Source organism: Crinia signifera, chromosome 6 (assembly GCF_055691185.1).
Source record: "Crinia signifera chromosome 6, ASM5569118v1, whole genome shotgun sequence".
NCBI classification, from domain to species: domain Eukaryota; kingdom Metazoa; phylum Chordata; class Amphibia; order Anura; family Myobatrachidae; genus Crinia; species Crinia signifera.
In genome coordinates this window covers 251,939,756-251,953,673 of record NC_139222.1, presented here as the reverse complement: position 1 = coordinate 251,953,673, position 13,918 = coordinate 251,939,756, and the positions used below count along the sequence as shown (strand labels likewise).

Below are 13,918 nucleotides of genomic sequence, written 5' to 3'. Positions count from 1 at the left end.
AAGTAAGAAAGAGCGCTTGGTTTAGAAGAGCGCCTTCTTTAGGAGAAGGTGAGAGGAAGCCGTCCAGTGCTGACCCTACCTGTCCCAAACCGATGGAGGAAGCAGTATTCCTCAGCAGGTGCAATAGGTGCAAATGCGCAGGGGGGTGATTAAACTAGAATCACCCCCTAGGCCCTTCCTCAGAAGCATGGGTTTATCAGGTTCGCAGGTACGGTATCTGTGGTTTATAAATGGCCACAGGATGGTAAGAATCCCAGACACGTTGCAGTCACCTAGACTGGACCATCTACCACTGCCTGCCAGGCTCCAAACAAGAAGTGCCCACTTCTAGCTGCCCCACATGGGCACTTCTAGTTTGGAGGTATAGTATTTACTTTTTTCATGAGTTTAATAAGACCATTTTATATCTCCGGTCCGAGGAGGGCCTTTTAATAGCATTGTAGGCCCTGGGCAAAGCCATGCACTGTGACTCTTATCCACTCATGCATAGGAATATATGAAACAAAACTAATAACTTACCTTCTGTCAGCACTCTGATTGGTAGATAGCTCCAGTCAAACACCAATCAGAATGCTGATAGCCATTTACTGTCTGGCTGCAGTACAGGAGGCAGGTCGAAAATGCAGCAACCAGGCAGCTTTATCATGTGCCAACCAGGAGCTCCGGAGGCACCAGCCTGACCCTGCTTGAAGACCCCTAAAATCGTAGGGCCCATGGCAACTACCTAGTAAACCCATACATAAAGATGGCCCTGGATCAAGGATGGGAACACAGGTTTAACCATTGTTACATCTATTCTCACCACATTTTGGTCCAGGCTAAATCCCGGGGTCAATGCCTTCCACGGGGACCCGTGTCTGTCCTGCAGGCAGGCCCGGTGACAGGGGGGTCAAGGGGGACACCATGGGCCCCGAGGGTCAGAGAGGCCCATGGGGATCACATAAACTGCCCCCGCAAGCACTTACTGTTCAAAGCCGCAGCTCCGCTGCCATGGGAGAACCCAGCCTCGGAGGTGTATCCCTCTGCAATGCCAATCATACCAATCATATATATTCTCTGCAGCGGAGGGGAGGTTCATGGCGGTGGCAGGGTGCTGCTTGAGGACTGACACACAGTGGCCGGGGAAAGTCTCCTCCCATTCACTGGGCTGCAGCTCCCAGCCGCCGCTTACACTGGGAGGCTAGAGTTGGCGGGGGAGCTCTGCAGCACTGGAGCAGGCAGGTACTGGGTAACTCTGTTGAAAGTAATCCCAGAGATTCCATACTGACTGCCTGAGTGGCAGAGGCTCCTGCTGTCAGAACTGTGCATCTCAGTATAACAAAACTGTGCCTTAGGGAGGGAGGGAACTGTGTATTATGTGGAAGGAGGTTTAACTGTGTGTACTATGGGGATGGGGAGGGGGGGGGGGGGGTAAATGTGTCCCAGGCGAGGGTGGGTAAGTGCACACCATTAAGAGGTGGGTAACTCTATCGTGGTGAGGCTCATTATGGGTAAGGGACATTATTTTGGACATTATGCACAAGCAGCATTACTCTGAGAATTATGCATAGGCAGCAATACTGTGGCCATCGTGTGTAAGCGCCATTACTGTGGGCCACAGGGTAAGGGAGCGCATCAGTGTGATAGAGCGCAAGCGGCAGGCAAGGGAGCATGTCAGTGTGATAGAACAAAGACCGCAGGGTGAGGGAGTGTGTTAGTGTTATAGGACGCAGGTCACAGGGCATCCAGTTTAAGTTCCAGCATATGGTTAAGGAGTGATATCGTTTGAGGGGGTAGGGGGGCCCTGAGATATCAGTGTATGGGGCCTCAACATTTCTGTTGCTGGCCCTGCCTGCAGGACAGGTTTATCAACTTTCTATGTCAGTGGTTATCAAAATTTCTTGAAATGCGGCACCCTAGAATATCAGCATCTCCTAGGATGTTTTTATTGCTAAATTTCTAAAAATAATTTAAATTATGCAAATGTGTCAATTTGTTATGAAATTACTTAACAAACCTATCTGTGGCGCTCGAAGGAAAACCACTGTGCCCATAGAGAGAACACAAAAACTGTACACAGATTGTGTCCTGCTTGGCATACCCATGTTGCCACTCAATGTAGCAATGCCGTAGCAAAACGTTCAGTTTTCCTCTGCCTTTGCTTTTGATTTAGGAATTAAATAATTTCTTCTTCTTCTTCTTCTTCTTCTTCTTATTATTATTAATAATAATAATGATAATAATAATAATAATAATAATATTAATAATACCTTTTGGATATATATTTTATTATTTGTTGCTGAATTTTCTCCTGTTACACTTCAGGGTTTGAGAGTATTTGGGTTGTAAACACAACATTTCAGATTGTGCATAAAAATGTGCAATGTTTTTCCTTGCTAAACACAGCTTGCAAACGTACTGTACAGTATAACCCTTTTAAATTTTGGGAATAAATACGACCCAAAGCTCTGGGATTTACAACCCAATGCTCAGTAAATAAACTCGTTAGAGCCAGTTCAAAAGCCTCAACATAAACTTATATGGACAGCTCGCTGTTTTTTAAAACCTTTAAATTGGGCAGTTGTAAACAGATCTAAAATTGCATCAAGGAACCTACAGTATATATAAGACCACTATTATTAATTTATTAACAGTTTCTTATACAGGTTGAGTATCCCGTATCCGAGTATCCGTTATCCGAATTATTCCGAAAACCATACATTCCAGAAAGTGAAAAAAAAATATTTTTTTTGCTAAAAACTCACTGGGGACATTTGTAACAGCACTACTGGTAACATGATATGTAACTGGCACTATATATGTGCAAGAAAATGATTGCTTGGCATTCAAATTCAATATCTGAGATAGTACACAAATTTTGTTTCATGTTTTGAAACCTTGTTTTTTGAACAAATAAAATATATTTGTGTGTATTTTATGTGGTAATAAAATATATTTGTGTGTATTTATGTGTTTATACAGCATACATGCAAGATACTTCAAAATACATAATTGAAATATTAAAATATTCCGAAATACGGAATAATCCGTTATCCAAAATTCTCCTGGTCCCGAGCATTTTGGATACGGGATACTCAACCTGTATAGCACATACATATTCCGCAGCGCTTTACAGAGAATATTTGATCATTTACATCAGTCCCTGCCCCAGTGGAGCTTACAATCTATATTCCCTACCACATGTACACGCACACTTTCTAGGGTTAATTTTGTTGGAAGCCAATTAACCTATCTGTATATTTTTGGATTGTGGGAGGAAACCGGAAGAAAACCCACGCAAGTACAGGGAGAATATACAAACTCTGCACAGTTAGAGCCATGATGGGAATCAAACCCATGACCTTAGCACTGTGAGGCAGTAATGCTAACCATTACACCATCCGTGCTGCCCATGACATTTTTTGGTAAGAGGAAGACTTGAATTTGGTAGTGTTGCATTGTGTCTGTTGCAATACTGCTGTGTTTGGGGTGACATTTTTAAACCCCAAGATAAAACAATTGGCATTCAGAATTTATTTGTCAGAGGTACTCTGAGTAATGGAAGTGTTTCGGTCCCAGGGGGAATTTGGCCACAACGCTTCTCCTGTTTCCTGTTTTTGTTTTTCATTGAAGAGGACAGAGGTTCATATGACAGGAAGTAGCATTATAGTACTGCAGACAGCTGTATAATGTATACAAAGTAACGCAACATACTGTAACACAGTGCCAAAAGCACATATTCTGGAACTCCTCAGTTAGCCTGACCCCTTTATGCAGCCACACTGTTCCCATCTATGTTTTTGTTCACTACCAGCGTAGTTTTAGGGTTATTAAATATATGAGAATTATATTCTGCTAAAGAGGGTTGTAAGGAGAAGCGTGTCTGCTGAGATGAGAGAGGCAAGTGTGGGGCTAGGCATAACCCAGAACTGGAACCCCGGAACCCAGGACCGGACAGGTTCCTTTTATCAAACTGCCATTCTGGTGCTCTTAGTGTCCAGTCCGGGGCTGCCTGTCCAGGGTCTGTGGCAGCTGTCACCAGGGAGGGGTGTGGTATGGCGCTCCGACAGGGAGGAATCCGGACAGTCAGTATCCCGAAGTCGGAATCCCGACTGCTGGTGTTCTCACAGGGGGGGCGAGCGCAGTCAAGCCCCTTGTGGGCTCATTGTGCACGCTACGATGCGGGCTTGCTGTGCACCACACTGCGGGCTCGGTGGCTCGCTTCACTCGCCACAGGTTCTATTCTCCCTCTGTGGGGGTCGTGGACCTCCATAAGAGAGAATAGACCCTGTAAGTTGGAATCCCCCTGTCGGAGCTCCGGACGTCGGGATACTGACCGTCAGGATCCCCCCTGGGATTTATTAAATCTTGAAAATAGATAAAGTTAAGAGAGATAAAGTACCAATCTGCATCTGTAATTTTACAGGTTGTGCTAGAGAAGCTGATTGGTTGGTACTTTTCTTGGCTATCAGCCATCATGCATGTGAGTGGAGGAAAAGTGTATACAATAATCTCTTTTTGGTGAACTGTTAATATATTATTTCATTTTGTTCCTTGTGTCACCATGGCCTCAACTTCTACTTCAATATATAGAGAAATGTGATGTTATTCAGCAGCGGCAAGGTGATGATGCTACTGCAATTCAGGTCGCCATTTCCCACTCAGTTGACCTCGTGACTTACCCCTCCTCAGCCTCTCCAGTACAATTATGACAACTCAGGGCTAGGGTTCACTCTCCACAGTGGAACATCAATGTCACATTTTAGTTTTCTGGCGGTTTAAGGGTGACTAATGTATACTGTATATGTGCAAATGCTTTGTTTTTTTTCTGCCAAAATATTTTGTAACTTCTGATCACGTGTCCTGATTCAGCTTTGTTTGCAAAGGAAAAAAGAACGCACATGGGCAAAACCATTTTGCACTGCAGGTGGGGCAGATGTAACAAGTGCAGAGAGAGTTAGATTTGGGTGGGTTGTGTTCAAACTGAAATCTAAATTGCAGTGTAAAAATAAAGCTGTCTAACATTTGTGGACTACATGCAAAAGCAGCCAGTATTTACCTCTTACAGAAACAATCTCTTATATATTTGGCTACATCTGTCACTCAAAGTGTGTCTGGAGATATAACCCTGGGTGGAGCCTCTGACTCACATGACTGACTCACATGACAGAGAACCAGCCCAGTGAGCCCACAGACAGTGCCAGACACCCTCTGCCTCTCCATGTTACACAGCAAAGACACAGCTACACACCAGACACACCAGGTGAGCGCCCCACACCTCCATACCTCCCAACATGACCCTCTCCAGGAGGGACAGAATGCTCTGTTTGTGGACTTCCATCTTAATTTATGATTGTCATCACCTGTCATTTTAAACAGGGTAATTGATAAGCACAGGTGATAGTAATCCATAAATTAAGAAGAAAGTCCAGAAACAGAGCAATGTGTCCCTCCTGGAGAGGGTCATATTGGGTATGCACCTCCCTCCCTCCCCCCCCCCATTCACGGCATTACCACAATTAAATGGCACATGCAAAACACTGACATGGCTATGGTCGACAATGAAAAAGGTTGACAAGATTTATTTTTCACTTTTTCAATGTTTTCATATTCATTCTCATGTGTCGACATGAACACCAATGAAGTGCCACACTTATGTCAACATTTACATGTGTTGACCTTTCTGTGTTGATTTTTTTCTTGTGGCGATTTGCGGCACCCCCCGCGACCCCCCTCCCGCGATTTGCAGCACACCCCCCGCATTTCGCGGCACCCCCGGGGACTCCCGCGATTCGCGGCCCCACCCCGTGACACCCCCCCTCCTGCAATTCGCGCCAACCCCCAGGCCCCCCCTCCCGCGGTTCACGGTGCCCCCCACGACCCCCCCTACCGCGGTTCACGGTGCCCCCCACGACCCCCCCTACCGCGATTCCCCACCCCTGACCCCCCTCCTGTCATTGCGGCAACCCCCCGCCCCCGCGACCCACCCTCCCGCGATTCACTGCAACCCCCCGCGCCCCCCTCATCCCACGATTCGTGGCACCCACACCCCCCCGCGACCCATCCTCCCGCAATTCACGGCATCCACCCACGACCCCTCCTCCCGTGATTCGCGGACACCCCTCACCTCCTCCCTCCCCCACGCCTGATTCACGGCAACCCCAGGATTAAATGGCACATGCAAAACACTGGCACGGCTATGGTCGACAATGAAAAAGGTTGACATGAGTTTTTGAAGATTTATTTTTCTTTTTTTGAATGTTTTCATATTCATTCTCATGTGTCGACATGGACACCGATGAAGTGCCACACTTATGTCAACATTTACATGTGTTGAACTTTCTGTGTTGATTTTTTGTTGTAGCAATTTTTTTCCAGTGACAACTATGAACTATGTGCACGTCAACCTACACATCATCAACCAATTCTTTGTATAATATATAACACCTGTTCTGTTTTACTGTAGGTGTTTTAAGTCAGACCTTTTACTGCTACTATTACTGTTTATGTAAATGCATTCTGAATGACAGCAACATCCTACCATCCTTCTACAAGAATATATAACCAACTAGGTGATTCATCGCGCCCCTTGCCCCCCCCTCCCGCAATTCACGGACCCCCCGCACACCCCCCCTCCCGCGATTCGCAACCCCCCCTCGCGCAATTCACGCCCTCTCCCACGATTCGCCGACACCTGCGCCCCCTCCCTTTCCTTGATTCACAGCACCCCCCGCGCCCCTCCCGCAATTCACGGCACCCCTAAGCCCCTCTTTAGTCCCCCGTATACTCACACACCCCTATCACTACCCAGCTTCCTGCTCTCCTGAACCGTAACTTCCACCACTGGGGAGTCGCTGACGCTGTTTTGCCCACATGCCCCTATCATGCCTCAAAGCCCAGCCTCCTGCTCTCATGCACCCGAACTCCCACCCAGTAGGAGGAGACACTGACTAAGGGCCACCATCCTGTACTCCTGTGCTGCCACGCTGGACCCTCACCCACTGGCAGAAGCAGCACAGTATCTCCCACCCTCCTCTTTAGTCCCCCTTATTCCCACACACCCCTATCACTACCCAGCCTCCTGTTTTCCTGTGTCGTGACCTCCGCCAGTGGGGAGCAGCTGACTCAGAAACACCCTACTATACTATTGCACACACACACCTAAACAACATGCACACACAGCCCCCCCCCCACACACCCACAAATGTCACTGTACCATCCACACTATCAATGTACATCTTACTCTGTAACCGCTTTTTAATTAAACAAAACAATACACACCCCCTTCCACATCATATGCTCTCTATTTAACACATTTCACCTATAACTGAAGTTGCAATACAGGCATATTTCATACAATTCTAACCATCTTTCTCATATACAAATGTTCACAAATTAAGGGGGCGCAGCCCCTTACGACGGTGTGAAGAGCGCCCATAGGGCGCGATGAATCACCTAGTATAAAAGGGATTTTTGTAAGAACTTACCGTTCGAATCCCTTTCTCTGATATGGTCCTGGTGACACAGCTCAACACTGGGATGTAGGAGGGTCCGAAGGAGCCAGGCACCTATCCTAAAGCTTTAGAGGGTAGGCTCCTCCCCTACTGCATCCCTGGACTCTTCAGTTCAATCTTTCAAAGCCACTGGAATACATTAACTCAGTACAAACGCCTGCACATATTAAATGCACATCTTATAACAGTAACTGTTAACTTTTAACCATTTTAACATGAACATCATGAAAATTCTGGCATACTTACTGAGCGTAAGGGAGGGATCTCTGTGTCACCAGGACCATATCAGAGAAAGGGATTCGAACGGTAAGTTCTTACAAAAATCCCTTTTTCTCTTTCAATGGTCCTGGTGACACAGCTCAACACTGGGACGTTCCAGAGCCGGTCCTTTGGGAGGGTACGCTCAGGTCTGCAGCTCTCAGCACTGCTCGCCCAAATGATGCGTCCTCCGACGCGAACTCATGGAATCTATAGAATTTGGCAAATGTGTGAACAGATGACCAAGTGGCAGCTCTGCAAACCTGCTCAGCTGTGGCCCCATGTCGAACCGCCCAAGAGGTGGCAACAGACCTGGTGGTATGCGCATTAATTCTGGCCGGTACAGGCCTACCCGCTTTGGTGTATGCAAATGCTATCACAGATCGCAACCACCTAGCAATAGTCTGCTTAGATGCAGGCCAACCAATTTTATGTACGTCATACAATACCAACAATGTGTCAGTCTTTCTGACACTCTTCACTCTGTCCACATATATGCGTAAGGCACGCACAACATCCAAAGTCTTCAACTTGTCCCTTTTCTTAGAACCCTCTGAGGGTTGAAACACAGGTAGAACTATCTCCTGATTTAAATGGAAGGCAGAGACTACCTTCGGTAAAAATTGAGGCACTGTTCTCAGAACAGCGTTCTCAGAACAGCCCTGTCATCATGAAAAATTAAGAAGGGAGATTTACATGACAAGGCTCCCAACTCTGATACTCTTTTAGCAGATGCTACTGCTAACAAAAACACTAGCTTCCACGTGAGAAACTTAAAGTCCGCCGACCTTAAAGGTTCAAAAGGTGCCTTCTGAAGGCAATCCAAAACCAGTGACAGGTCCCAAGGCGCTACTGGTTGCTTGTAAGGGGGTTTCAATCTAGATACCCCTTGTAAAAAGGTTTGAATCTCCGGCAAAATGGCTATCCTTTTTTGGAAATAGATGGACAAGGCCGAAATCTGTACCTTCAATGATTGAAGGCTTAGGCCTGATGAAAAACCATCTTGTAAGAACTCCAACATTCTTGCTAACTTGAAGTGAGATGTGTGAGCCTTTCGCCTCTCACACCATCTGATGTACGTTTTCCAGACTCTATAATAATTTGCCGAGAATACAGCCTTCCTGGCTTTAATCATAGTCTGTACTACCGCCGCAGAAAATCCTTTTCTTTTCAAAATGGCGGCTTCAATAGCCAGGCCGTCAAAATCAATCGATCGGAATCCAGGTGATTGAATGGGCCCTGTCTTAGCAGATCTGGTCTCAGAGGCAGACGCCACGAGTCCACAGACAACCTCTGAAGCCTGGAGTACCAGGACCTCCTTGGCCAATCTGGGGCCACAAGAATCACCGGAACCTTCTGGTCCTGGATTCTTTTCAAAAGCCTTGCTAACATTGGTACTGGAGGAAATGCATAAAGAAGATCCCCCTGCCATTGAGAAGTCATGGCATCCACTGCCTCCGCTAGTGGATCCCTCATTCTGGAATAGAACCTGGGCACCTGATGATTGAACCTGGATGCCATCAGGTCCACATCCGGGGTTCCCCATTTCCAAGTGATCTGTTGAAACACCTGCAGGTGTAGGCTCCATTCCCCTTCCTTGAGCTCCTCCCTGCTCAGGAAGTCGGCTTCTATATTCTCTACTCCTGGAATGAAAATAGCCGATACAGCTGGAACATTCTGTTCCGCCCATAGGAAGATTCTGGAGACCTCCCACATGGCCAATTTGCTGCGCGTACCTCCCTGGTGATTCAGATACGCCACAGCTGTGGCATTGTCGGTCTGAATCCTCAAAGGGAGGTTCCTTAATCTGTCTCCTGCCAAGGAAATCACTTTCCAGACAGCTCTCAGCTCCAAGATGTTGATTGGTAACGCTGATTCCTCTGCCGTCCACAGGCCCTGTAGCCTGAGATCCAGGACTATTGCTCCCCATCCCCTGAGGCTGGCATCGGTAGTTACTACCAACCAGTCCCAGGTCTGTAATGACCGACCCCACTGAAGAGAGTCTACTTCTGTCCACCATTTCAAGGAGTCTCGAGCGTCCGAAGACAGCACTATCATCTCGGACTTCATGGTCAGAGTGTTTCCTGACCATGCTGACAAAATGTTCCATTGGAACTTCCGAGAGTGGAACCTGGCAAATTGAAGCGTCTCGAATGACGCCACCATCTTCCCCAGGAGCTTGAGGCACCTCCAAACCGAAATGCTCCGAGCCCTGAGAATCTCGTGGACTAAGGTGACCAGGTCCCTGGCCTTTTCCTCCGGGAGAAATACCCGATGTAGATGGGTATCCAGTATGACTCCCAAGAATTGGAGCCTCTGTGATGGTACTAACTGAGATTTTTGCAAATTTAAAATCCAGCCGTGAGCCTGCAAAAAACTGATGGCCTCTGTCAAGTGCCTCTGAAGCATGGCAGCTGACTCTGCTTTGAACAGGAGATCGTCCAAATAGGGTATTACTGTGATTCCCCTGAGCCTCAGCCCCGCCGCCATTACTGACATTATCTTTGTGAATACCCTTGGCGCGGTTGCTAGCCCAAAGGGTAACGCCCGGAATTGTAAATGCAGGTCTCCTATGGCAAACCTCAGCAAGGTCTGATGTTCCGGGTGTATAGGAACGTGCAGATATGCGTCCTGGACATCCATGGACGCCAAAAATTCCCCCTGGTCCAGACTCAGGAGTACTGACCGTAAGGACTCCATTTTGAAGTGGTCTACCCAAAGATGAACATTTAGGGATTTCAAATTTAGTATTGGTCTGAAAGACCCGTCTGGTTTGGGCACCAGGAACAGCGTGGAGTAAAAGCCTTTTTTCCACTCTGCCCTGGGGACTGGAGTAACCACCCCTTTTTCCAACAGGGAATGAGCCGCTCTCATAAGAGATGTGCGAAGAAGCGCCAGCTTTGGCAAGGATGTGGGGATGAACCTCTTCGGAGGCGGCCCTCTGAAAGGGATTTTGTAACCCTGTGTTATAATATCTAACACCCAGGCATCCTGGCCTAGAGAAGCCCAAGCGTCCCTGAAGAGTGTGAGACGCCCCCCCACTTTTATCACTGTCGGGCATATCCCCTGACAGTCATGCGGAGGGTTTGTCCTCTCCTTTTGCGGCAGGCTTCTTGTGAAAAGAGCCAAATTTGGACTTTTGTGTCTTTCCTCTAGAGGACTGAAACCTTCCCCTGAAAGACTGTCCTCGAAAGGACGCACCACCTCTAGGGGAGGGCCGAAAGGACGGCCTAAAGGCAGAAAATCTGGACGTCTGTTTTGCTGAGGAGGCCGGCAGGAATGTACTTTTGCCGCCCGTGGCCTGTTTTATAATCTCCTCTAATTCAGTACCAAAGAGTACCTTTCCTTTGAAGGCTAATGTTTCCAAAGCCTTCTTGGACTCATTGTCTGCTTCCCAGGCTTTAAGCCAAAGCACTCTCCTGGCATTAATGGAGACTGTGGACACTCTGGTCGCCATTTTAATAGCTTCCTCCTCTGCTTCCACTGCATATTCTGCAGCAGCCTTAATCTTTTCTGCAAGCAGTAACGCACCAGGATCAGCCTGCAGCATGGTGCATAAATCACCAGCCCACTCTATCATGGCCTTAGAGACCCAGGCTGAAGCAATAAGGGGCCGTAAGGTAAACCCCACCCCTTCAAAGATAGCCTTGAGGTTACCCTCCAGCTTTTTATCCACAGAATCTTTGAAAGCTGCACCGCCCTGTACTGGTAATACAGTAGCCTTGGACAAACGTGCCACTGAAGCGTCCACAACTGGGACCTTTTCCCAGAGCTCCGCATGAGACTCTGGCATGGGGTACAGACTAAGGAATCGCTTAGGCATCTGTAGCCTCTTATCAGGAGTTTTCCAAGCCCCTTCTAACAATTCCTGTAACCCCTCATCTGAAGGAAAAGTAACAGCCTCCTTCCGCTGTCGCTTAAAAACACCTTTAACAGGAGTCTTATCCTCCACAGACAGCTTTAAAGCCTGCTTCACAGCTACAATGAGATCCTCTATACCAGCAGCAGAGGTCTCTTCCAAATCATCACCCTGATCCCAGGGGATGTCAGTATACTCTCCCTCCTCCTCATCTACCACAGTAGGCATAGCATAAGACCTTCTAGGGGTCCCTGCAACATCATCCATTTTGTCCAGCATTTCACTGAACCTGTTGATCCCCTTAGCAGTATCCTGCATCACCTGAATCAGCGCAGGATCTGCCTGGGTAAGAGGCAAGGAGCCAGACGACTGCTGAGATGATGGCATAGGTCTCTGTGATTCTACCAGCCCATCACTCTGCCTGTCCAAAAGCTGCACCAAAGCGTTTACTGACCTGCCTAGGGCCCTGGCCCACGCAGGTTCCATCTGCTCTGCCCTATGGGGTTCACTGCCCATGGGTCTCACATCAGCGCAAGTAATACATAAGCCCCCTTTGGCCATCTGCTCAGGGACAAACTTTTGTGTGCAAACATTGCACGCGCTCAGTGCACTAAGGGCTCCCTCCCCCAAAACCACAGCCTGATGCTCAGACATGATGTAAGTGATAAATGTATATCTATCAGTATACACAGTGCAAACAATGTACAAGCGTTTATACAGAGGCAATGCACCCAGTCACTTAGCTGTCTGTTGGTTTCAACTGCGGGGAAGCGATGCCCAGGAAATCCAAGTCACTCTGCCAGGATCAGTAAGCCAGCTCAGCTCCGCTGCAAGCGTTCTGAAAGGCGCCAAAGTCAGAGTGAAGGAAGAGACCACAAGTCCCTGCTGCTGCGGGGTCTGTGACCTTTTGGCGCCAACGACCCCCAGCCAGCCGCTCCTTAGTTAGGATTTCCTAGTTCCAGTGTCTCCCCCTCGACTGGGGATCACTTGGAACATGCCTGTCACAACGCTGCTGTCCTCTCATATAGGAGCTCAGCGTGTAAGCTCCGCATAAAATGGCCGCCGCCATCACGGAGCGCCTGTCCCCCATGATCCCCACCTAAATGTGGAGCCGGTTTCAGGGTACTCCGGAGCCCAAACAGCCTCTTAGAAGAGACTGTAAGCGCTGCACAGGGAGACCAGACAGCGTCTCCCCTGTGCACAGTGAGCTGACAGGACGCGCTTCTGTCAGCTCCTGCTGCGCTAGCAGTGTGAGGATTCACTATGAGAATCCTCACACTGTGCCTACCTAGCTAGGGTAAAAGTTAATAAAACAATAAAAATTCCCTAACTACTCTAATTCTTCGGCTGCTCCTGCAGCCCTTTAAAATAGCACCCACTCCAGTGGGCACCTAACACGAACTGAAGAGTCCAGGGATGCAGTAGGGGAGGAGCCTACCCTCTAAAGCTTTAGGATAGGTGCCTGGCTCCTTCGGACCCTCCTACATCCCAGTGTTGAGCTGTGTCACCAGGACCATTGAAAGAGAAAATATATTTGCATGACAACATGGTTTGTTTCAGACACAGAATTACTTTTTTTGCTTTACTGAATGTGGCCCATAATACAGTGCTAAATGGGAAAAGAAGGCAATAAAACAGGAACAGAGGCGTAACTCTGGGAAGCAATGGAGTCATCTGCAACTGGGCTCCTGCTCCCAAGGGGGCACCTCTCCTCCCCTGCAAGTTTGAATCAGTTAATTAAAAACTTTTAGTATTACTTCTGTGGCTGACTCCCGCTCCTAGTAGGACAATAGAAATCACACTCCCTTTATTCTAAACATAATGTTTGCATGTGTCAGCCTTTATTAGAACCCATGACCTTTGCCACTGGAAGCAAACACCGTACTGATTGAGCTACTTGCTCCTGCATAGGAAGCATGTAAATTCTACTTATATGAAGATACTACTCTATACAGCTCTGCCTAATTGAAATGGTTTTGAACTAACAATTATACATAGTCAGAATCTGCTGACTTATAGTGCAGGAGCAAATAGTTTTATCAATAAGGTGTCTGCCTCCAGTGAGACAGGTTGCAGGTTCCAGTCCTAGGTACAGTATGACTGTTAAGTAAATGTAAAAATAAATTAAAATTAATGTATCTCAATGTAACAATATATACACAAGTACATATTTTTATATAAGGTGAGTGTGTGAGTGTGTGTGTGGTGAGGTGAGGGGGGTACTAATATTTATCTAGCCTCCGGGAAACTGGGACGAATCTTCGCCACTAAACAGGAAGCACCATTATAAACTTATATGTATACTGAC

At 47.5% G+C, this 13,918-nt stretch overlaps 1 protein-coding gene across 3 annotated transcripts in view; it reads right to left on the bottom strand.

Moving 5' to 3' along the window:
- BLNK (B cell linker) overlaps positions 1-13,918 on the bottom strand; it is a 249,892-nt gene that overhangs the window by 174,484 nt on the left and 61,490 nt on the right. The gene's annotated exons all lie outside the window — the stretch shown is intronic.